The sequence below is a fragment of the Manacus vitellinus genome, unplaced genomic scaffold (assembly GCF_001715985.3).
Source record: "Manacus vitellinus isolate BGI_N305 unplaced genomic scaffold, ASM171598v3 scaffold_34_pilon, whole genome shotgun sequence".
Taxonomy (NCBI): Eukaryota; Metazoa; Chordata; class Aves; order Passeriformes; family Pipridae; genus Manacus; species Manacus vitellinus.
The window spans coordinates 3276237-3284619 of record NW_021940488.1 but is presented as its reverse complement, the minus strand read 5'-3'; the positions used below and the strand labels follow the sequence as shown (position 1 = coordinate 3284619).

Below are 8383 nucleotides of genomic sequence, written 5' to 3'. Positions count from 1 at the left end.
AAATCCTTTCTATTTCATTATCAGTTGCTCCCACAGTAAGCACTAAGTCTTTCATTTTGCATACCCATTTGTGACAGTGACTGCTTACAGTCACTGCATTTGTATCCACCTGAAAGCCACTGACAAGCTCAAGTTGATTATATAATTAAGTACACATGCAGGATCGGGGATTTCATCTTCAAAGAGAGCATTTCAGTCACAATAGTATTTTTCTTTCAGAAATGTCAACAGCTAGTCCATTTATTCACTCCTTGTTTTTTAAGATTTTATTTTTCAATTTCTCACTTCTAAACCAAATTCATGGTCCTTTCTGGCTGATGGCTTGGATACTGCACATATAATCTTATTCTTCTGCTCCTCCTCTTCTACTTTGTAAATTCTTCCTGTCTACTTGTTCTTTTATTCTTACTTCATGGAGTAGTATCAGACAACTTTATATACACATAAAAGTTATGCTGACTGTGTTCAAACAGCTTATTTCTCTTTCATCCTTTTCCTCAAATGCATTTCCTTTTATTCTAAGCTAAGGATAAAACATCTTCATTTTTATTGCTTCCACACTGTTGCACTTTAATTGATCTGCAAAAGATGTCAGAATGTGTTGAAGCTGAACAATACTGCACTTCAATCAAATGCCAAAGTCATGTTTGTGCAATGTTTTCTAAGCAAAAAAAAAAAAAAAGCAATGACTCAAAGACTGGAAGAAATCATGGCCTTATTATTTAATTTCTACATATTTAGCTGCTTTGGGGTGAACAATTCCTTTTTTTGATGATTGGTCTGCTCCCCTGCATAATAAAAGTGCCAGCTTTTAGTTCATTTTCAGAAGTTTCTGAAAGGTAGTATTACTTCTCAAAGTATAGGTGTTAAGGACTACTTTGTTTCTGTTATTCATATCCACTAAATGCAACTTTTGTAAGAAATGTTAACACAATTATGCCAGAAGGCAGAATGGCAGATATATTAAATCTGCTTTTTCTATCAGTTCTGTAATCATATGAAATCCACAGGGAAAACAAAAAAAACCAAACCAAAACAAACAAACAAACAAACAGAGAAAAATCCCATGCACATAATATGATCTCCATAGTCTTTAAATTGTTGCTAAATCAATGTTTATATTTTGCACTGTGTTAAGATGAAAAATAACTCCTAAATTATGCAACACCTGAAAAACTCAGCTGTCTTGGTCAAAAATTTAGGAACCCTGCATACGAACAATGTTAATTTTACTGCAAACTTGTAATTAAACTAGGGTCATTGGTAAGGCATGTAGAAGGCATTCTTCCCCCCACAGAATCTACAGGACTGCAATGGGCATAACAGCAGCTGGGTTGCTGTAAGCAGCCGTGACAGCATTTTAAGTTATTCTAGAAGATTCTATCAACTATCTGTAATTAGGAGACCATCTAAACATCGGTGAGTATGCTCAAGATATAAGGAAGATTTTATCAATCAAACCAACAGAAACCTCCCACTACCACAACCTCCGTGAGCCGAAGTGACAAGGCAGCTCTTCAGCTGCTCAGGGCAGGGCAACCACAGAACTGAAAGTCTGCAATAGCACAGGTGCACTTGCCACTGGCCACCTTCAGAGTGCAGATCACAGAATCCCAGAGTAGGCTGAGTTGGAAGGGACACATAAGGATCATCGAGTCCCACTCCTGGCCCTTCACAGGACCATCCCCAAAAGTCACACTACCTGCCCGGGAGTATTGTCCAAAGGCTCCTTGAACTCTGTCAGGCTTGGTGCTGTGACCACTTCCCTGGGGAGCCTGTTCCAGTGCCCAACCATCCTCTGGGGGAAGAATATTTTTCTAATATCCAACCTAAATCTTGGTTGATTTTGAAATAAAAGAAGAGCTACCCTAAAGTATTACCATTCACATATATATATATGTATATATATGTATATGTATATGTGGAGACAGAGACGGAGAGAGCGAGCATGTATGCCTATATACATATATATACACATATATGTATATATACCTATATACATATATATATATATATGTATGTATATACACAACTTTTCCAAATTTGAAATGTGGAAGCTTTTCAGTTTAAAAAAAAAAAAACAAACAGGAGACTTTAGCAGATGCCTTATTACAAAATCCTATCCATGTCCGCAGCTCTTGAAGATGAACACAATTTGCATAGCACTCACACAAAAATCGGGACAGAATATTTGTAATTCAGATTTGGCTTACAATGTATTCATTTACATTTTATAATTACTTTAGCAGAGAAAAAAAAAAAAAAGGCCAAGAATGAAATATGTTTTTCCCCAGCTAACAGAAAATAAAAGAGACACATTCAGTGCACTGGTAGTAAGAACGCAACTTCAATTTTGAACATCCCACCAAGAAAAGAAATCACACTGGCCAGATTAAACACTTATTTTGCCACAGGCACATTATGAAACATAGGCCCCCCCCAAGCCCCCTCTTAAAAATTGTCATCTGAAATTCTAATGAAATCTCAGCTGAATAAAGGACTGGTCCACTTTCCTCCAAACACGGTAACTCTATATTAATTTCTTCTTGCATCCACCTAAAACCCCATTAAAGTTAATGGGAGTTACATGTGCACCTACGTGGAAATAGCCCCATAAATATTTTTAAAGGGCACACAGACTGTAAAAGAAAAGTCTTCACAAGTAGGGGTTTTTTTAATGATGTAAAATTGTTGCAATTTGGAGTAAGTTTCAAACAGGAAGAAAGAACAATGGGAGGAATTTCCCACCTGGCTTTAAATTACAATTGCAGAAAATCAAGCTGCTTCTTTCAAAACTGGAGATAACAGCAAGTCCACAGAGTAGTTATATCTCTCTGCTACTGAGAATAACTTAAGAAAACCTCTTCACACACAGTGCTGCGTACACAAAGATTGATGAGTTTGACTAACCCTTAAAAATCCCTACCTTCAATAGGTTTTCTTTCTTTTTCAGAAAACAGGACAGCACATTTAAAATAAAAGTGTTCTGAGCGCATTTTCAATTTTAACTACAGTCTAGGTAAAGGTCATTACATCTGTTCCATCAAAAGCCAAGAAGCAAGGCAAGTATAACTGGTTTCCTAGATTTGCTCTCATTTGTTGAGTCCTGTGAAAATATATAATAAAAACGTAAATCCAGCTCTGGGGAAGAAAGGAATGGCATTGTATTTTTCACAGAATTATGACAACCAACTTTATGGATAATACATTTGTAAATTTAATAACATCTCACTAAATCGGTGGCTGCATTACCTCCATTTTCACATTGGGGAAATAGTAATATAAGATCTTATTAGTGCACAGAATTAGGAAACAACTCCTATCATACTTAACAACTCTTATCATACTCAGCAGGCCAGCCCAGGATATTATCCAGCATGACAAAACACTGACAGCACTCTTTTACATATTTTGCCTACATCTCAAAAATCCAAGCTAACTCCTGCAAGGGTGGGGAGAAATTACATGGCAGCAGGAAGAGAAAAATCTCTCCCACAGTTAACAAAGAATAGTACCACTTTTCACAGTTCCATCACCAAGATCAGCACATCGGCCTGGAGGGTTTGCACATACACAATTTCTTGTCCTCCCTATTTCTCCCCTCAATTTCCCAACTTGTGGATAATCCATTTTGCCATGCACACAGCACCTACTGCATTTACTCCCCATCCCCAAAATGTCTGTACTTGAATTTGCTTGTTTCTTTCTCTACCCAATCCCTTATTTTATCCTCAATCTCATCACTTGTTTTCTGTTTTGGGATCTGAATCCTAGCATTTCTTAAAAAATTGCCTCCAATTCTCAGCTTCTCCCCAAAGGCTTTAAACTCCCTTCCCCCACCAGCCTTTCTACTGCCCTCAAATTTACATTCAAATTAAATTTCTCTGTAGCATCACAGGGTCCTCCAGCCTTCTACTCATCCAGTACAGCAACCTTATCCTCAGCTTCTTTACCCAAATCCCATATTTTTCATACAAAGCCTGCACAAACTGGCTGCTGCTCTTCCCTCCAATATATATTACAGGTTCTTGTTCTAACCTAATCCAATAATTGTCCTTATACCAGGGCTGCAACTTATGCATTCCTATGAAAGAGAAAAAAAAAAGAAAGAAAAAAAAAAAGGGGGGGAAAATCTCCTTGCTTTGTATTTCGGTGTTCAGTCACACCACACCTTTGGAAATAAGGAAAAGTAACTCTAGGAAATTTTCAGATGCACCATGGATGGTATAGAGAAACATCTCTCCATATGGATTCTAGTTCATTTACCCACCATGTGTACACTAGTCACTACAGAACATGTGCAACCTAGTATTTTTCCAAGTCATTTCTCCAAACTCGGCTAGCATTTTTTTAAAAAGTAAAGAAAAGGCACATCTTTGTCACAAACCCAACCTACATCTCAAATGTTGCATCTCTGCTTTACCTCATGGGTACATTAGAAATTGACAACTAAAGGGCTGTAAAAATGTTGACAAGCAATGTGTTTCTCCCCTAATTTCATTCTGCTGAAATGACTGAGCTTTTTTTTTGCTCAAATTTTCCCAAAATACTCAGCCTAAGTGTACACCCAATGTGGGAAGATGTCCACATCAGCAGGAAAAGTTAGGTAGCAGAAATTAAGGAGTCATAATAAAAATGTTCTTACTTTTTAGGCAGCACTAGCAACCAAGAGCTCAATGTATGATAATTATCAGTTCTTCACTGCATCTTCTATTTTACACTCAATTGAGCTCAAATCTGTCTGGGGCTCTGCAGGAGCACAGTTAAAAAGGGCTGCAAGTTCAGACAGGGTGAAGTGTTATGCCCAGGTGTTTGGTGGTGATAGTAAATGCAGAAAAACTGACCACTGCTGGTTCACGTTTACTCCAAAGTGTATTGGCAACAACACAGAGCATCTGACAGCCTCAGAAAGTGTAGAGGCTGAGCTTATGACAAAAATATTTTATCCAAAGACATAGCACATATTCTTACCATAAGCTGGACTTTTTAAGTCAATGATCCATCATTTTGTTTCACAAATTTTGGAAGAGTCCCCCATGAAAAAATACAGTAGCTGACCATAGATGAAACCAATATTAATATGAGAAGGATGAGGATGCAAAGCAGATCTGGGAAAGGAACAAATCATTTCTCAGTTCCTACTTTCCCTCCCCAGACACAACTTTCTTCCAAATGCCTTTTGGAAGCATCTAGCTTAAATGAGCAATCGAGTGAGAGTAATGATCTGACCTTTCCCAAGTATTATCTTACATGAAACACAATTTCTTTAAGACAAAGCACATACAATTATTCAAATTGGTGAGACATTTTTCTGCTAAGAGAAAGCAAGATGCCATTTTCCATACAGAGCAGCACAATTTCAGAGCTGTTGAGCCCTGGAGCTTTCTCTAAGCCTTCAGCATTTCTCCAAATCACTGAGTTCAGATAACTGAGAGGTATTTAACTGAAACCTAAATCTGTTAAACACAAATTGCATTTAAGTGACATTAAGGATTTGATTAAAGCCTGGAATACCAGGGGTAGAAGAGAGAGGAAGAAAAAGGGACAGAAAGAATAGCAATTTCATTTTGTCCACTGATATCAAATATAACTTTCTAAATAAAGTCAAAAAAGGGACATTTTCTCCATTACCACACCCATTAAAATTTTCAATACTGTAAAAAGCTTTTTTCCAGTAAAAACATTTGACATTTGTCAAAATGACAAAAAGCAGAACTAATGAATGTGAATATGTAATTTTCCTAAGAAGGTAAAAAGTACAAATATTATGCAGAAAGCTTAGTTGCTCTGTTTTTAAAATATTTTCTTATTTAACCTAGCTCAAAATCAGTAAGTTTTTCACTAAGCTTTCACTCACTTTCTGCTCAGAACAAACTGGGTGAAACCATGGCATCAGCAAAACTATGAAAACTAAGACTGAGAAAAGACCTCTTAAGAAAGAGTAGGGTAAAGAAAATATACTAGCAGACTCTTAAATGGACACCTTTCTTCTGCATCTCATCCTGTTCTATCCCCAAAATATCAGATTGTTCACAAATTTTTAATAGCTCTATTTTCAATTGCTAAACATCTTGAAAACTCCATGGGATGTGTGGGATGCTGCCTTCTGCAGCTTTTGTATACGACTGTGTGGTTTGCTGGAATAGGTTGAGCCTCACTCGGTTCAAAAAGACTATCCATGTGTTTCATGACAAGTGCATTTTCTCCCGGACAAAGTCAATGCTGAGCAGCTGTGCATGGGGAGAGCTGTACCATTCAGTAGAACAGAGACACTCCCCTTTACACTTGTGAAGGAAACCTGGCTTTTATACACACTTAGAGAAATTAATCGCACAATTAGGAAAACCATCTTCTCTCTACCTCTTCCCAGGCTCCATTCTATCACTCCAGAGTCCACCCCTTCCTACTTATTACCCCCACAGGTTACTCAGTCCCTTCAGCAAGGTGAGGAGAGGCAGGTGGAGGCTACTGGTTACCATCAGTACAAAGCTGTTTCTGTCTGCTGCACCTTTCTTCTCACACTTTTCCTCTGCTCCAGTGTTGGGTCTTGACGGGAGCTGCAGCTCCTTCAGGAATATCCATCTCCTCTTGCATTGGTTTTCCACAGGCCACAGTATCTTCTCCACCACCATGTGGCACTCTCTTTTCTTTCTCTGGTCTCAGGGCTGTCTCTCACACTTTTCCTTTGGCCATTCTGCCCTCCCTTATCCCAGCTGTTCCCAAGGCAATACCATCATGGCTGTGGGGCTCAGCCGTGCCTGGTGGTGGGTCAGCTGGAGCCAGCTGGAAGTTGCTCTGTCTAACATGGGGTAGCCTTGGCTAATCCTAACAGGGGACCCCCGGCAGCCCCCGACTACCAAAACCTACCCACCTACAGCCAGTATACTGGTTTATGTATTCCCTAAATTCTTCTTCCTCAACAAGATGCAATGCCCCACCCCATAGATTCTGTGTCAGCCAGAAGAAGTTTCAGGCCTCACCAGAGAGCGAGACAGGCCCTGTGTGCCTCAGTCTTCCCCATGCTTTCAGTTTTACAGAGGTCCATCTTGTTGCCCTTCACATTGGTCACTGATTTCAGTGCTGAGTTTTGATATCCATTCCAATACACTGGAGCACTGTCTTTATATTCCTCTTGGAAAGCCCATACCAGCTTCCACTTTTCATGTAGTGTTTCTTTTTTAATTTGATCTCAGTCAGGATTTCTCTGTTTATCCATGTCTTTATCTACTTCAAGGTTTTCCTAAAGGCAGATGCTCCCCACAATGCAAGGCTGCACTCATCTTCCATTATTATTCCCCAAATCTACATCTCAACCATTAAGCTTAATCTGAGGTTTGTAATGTAAACTCATTACCTGCTGTCAAATCTTCTGCTAGGTTTTTGTGCATTGTGTCTGGCTTGAAAATTGCTTGCAAGAACTGTATTACTGCCATTTGTCATTAATATGAGTCACAGCATCATCAGCCTCAAACCTCAAAATCATTTCTGGTTAACCTTGGGAAATCTATCAAAATTGCATTAACATACATTTGGCAATTGCAGTATTGCAGATTTTGTAGCAGTCACTCTAACAATCAAACACCCACCAGAAATTTCTACGAGATGCAGAGCTACTAGACAGCATATTTATCAAAGCATTAAAATCAAGCAGGTGAACAAACCACATTCTGGTGTCTGACCACGTATCTGTCAGGAGAGACAGGACAGTCTAAGCTAAGAGTTAACTGACACAGGTTGTGTGGGCAGGACTTAGAACTGGAACTACTTCCCAAGCCACTGAGTCTTGTTCTCTGAGGTCATGGAGGGCACCTTACGGAAGTTCCATTCAAAAGTACATCAGGTACAAAGGTACTAAGGGTAATTCAGTCACCATCTCCCAATACAAAAAGGTTATTTCAACATAGAATTTCTCTTAGACATATAAACTTTCATTGAATTCCAAATGTAGGTTTGAATCGGGGCCAGTTTTTCACCCACTTCTTGCACTAACATTGAGCTTTGGTTTAATTGAGTAATCTTTACCTGCCTTCATGCACCTATAAAAGACAAACACCTCAGCTTTCATTTTGCCAAACTCATCCTTGGGGTCTCTTTCCCAAATCTTCATACTCATCTTTTGTGTTTGTAGTTTGAGTCCATTGTTCTTGAACATGGATGAACAGAACTGTCCACAGCATTCTAGATGAATCTAGCAGCACCTTTTACAAAGTAATTTCCGGATTTTGGCATAAAGATTTTGCATTTGTCCTTAATTTCTGCATTTGCATCTTTTGTATTTGTCTTTTTCCCCATGCCACATACTACTGGTGACATAGATTTGCAACATTAAAGAAGCCCTCATTTTTCTGCCTAACAGTTCTTCAATAATCTCCTCAGTTCAGAC

The 8383-nt window shown here is 38.7% G+C and overlaps 1 long non-coding RNA gene across 1 annotated transcript; it reads right to left on the bottom strand.

The window, feature by feature from the left end:
* Positions 1 to 286: 286 nt before the first annotated feature.
* Positions 287 to 7763, bottom strand: LOC108640465. Its single transcript, XR_001921198.1, has 3 exons — positions 7587 to 7763; positions 7355 to 7504; positions 287 to 661 (listed from the first exon to the last, which is right to left on the bottom strand). It is a non-coding gene; the product is annotated as an uncharacterized LOC108640465 (long non-coding RNA).
* Positions 7764 to 8383: the final 620 nt, after the last annotated feature.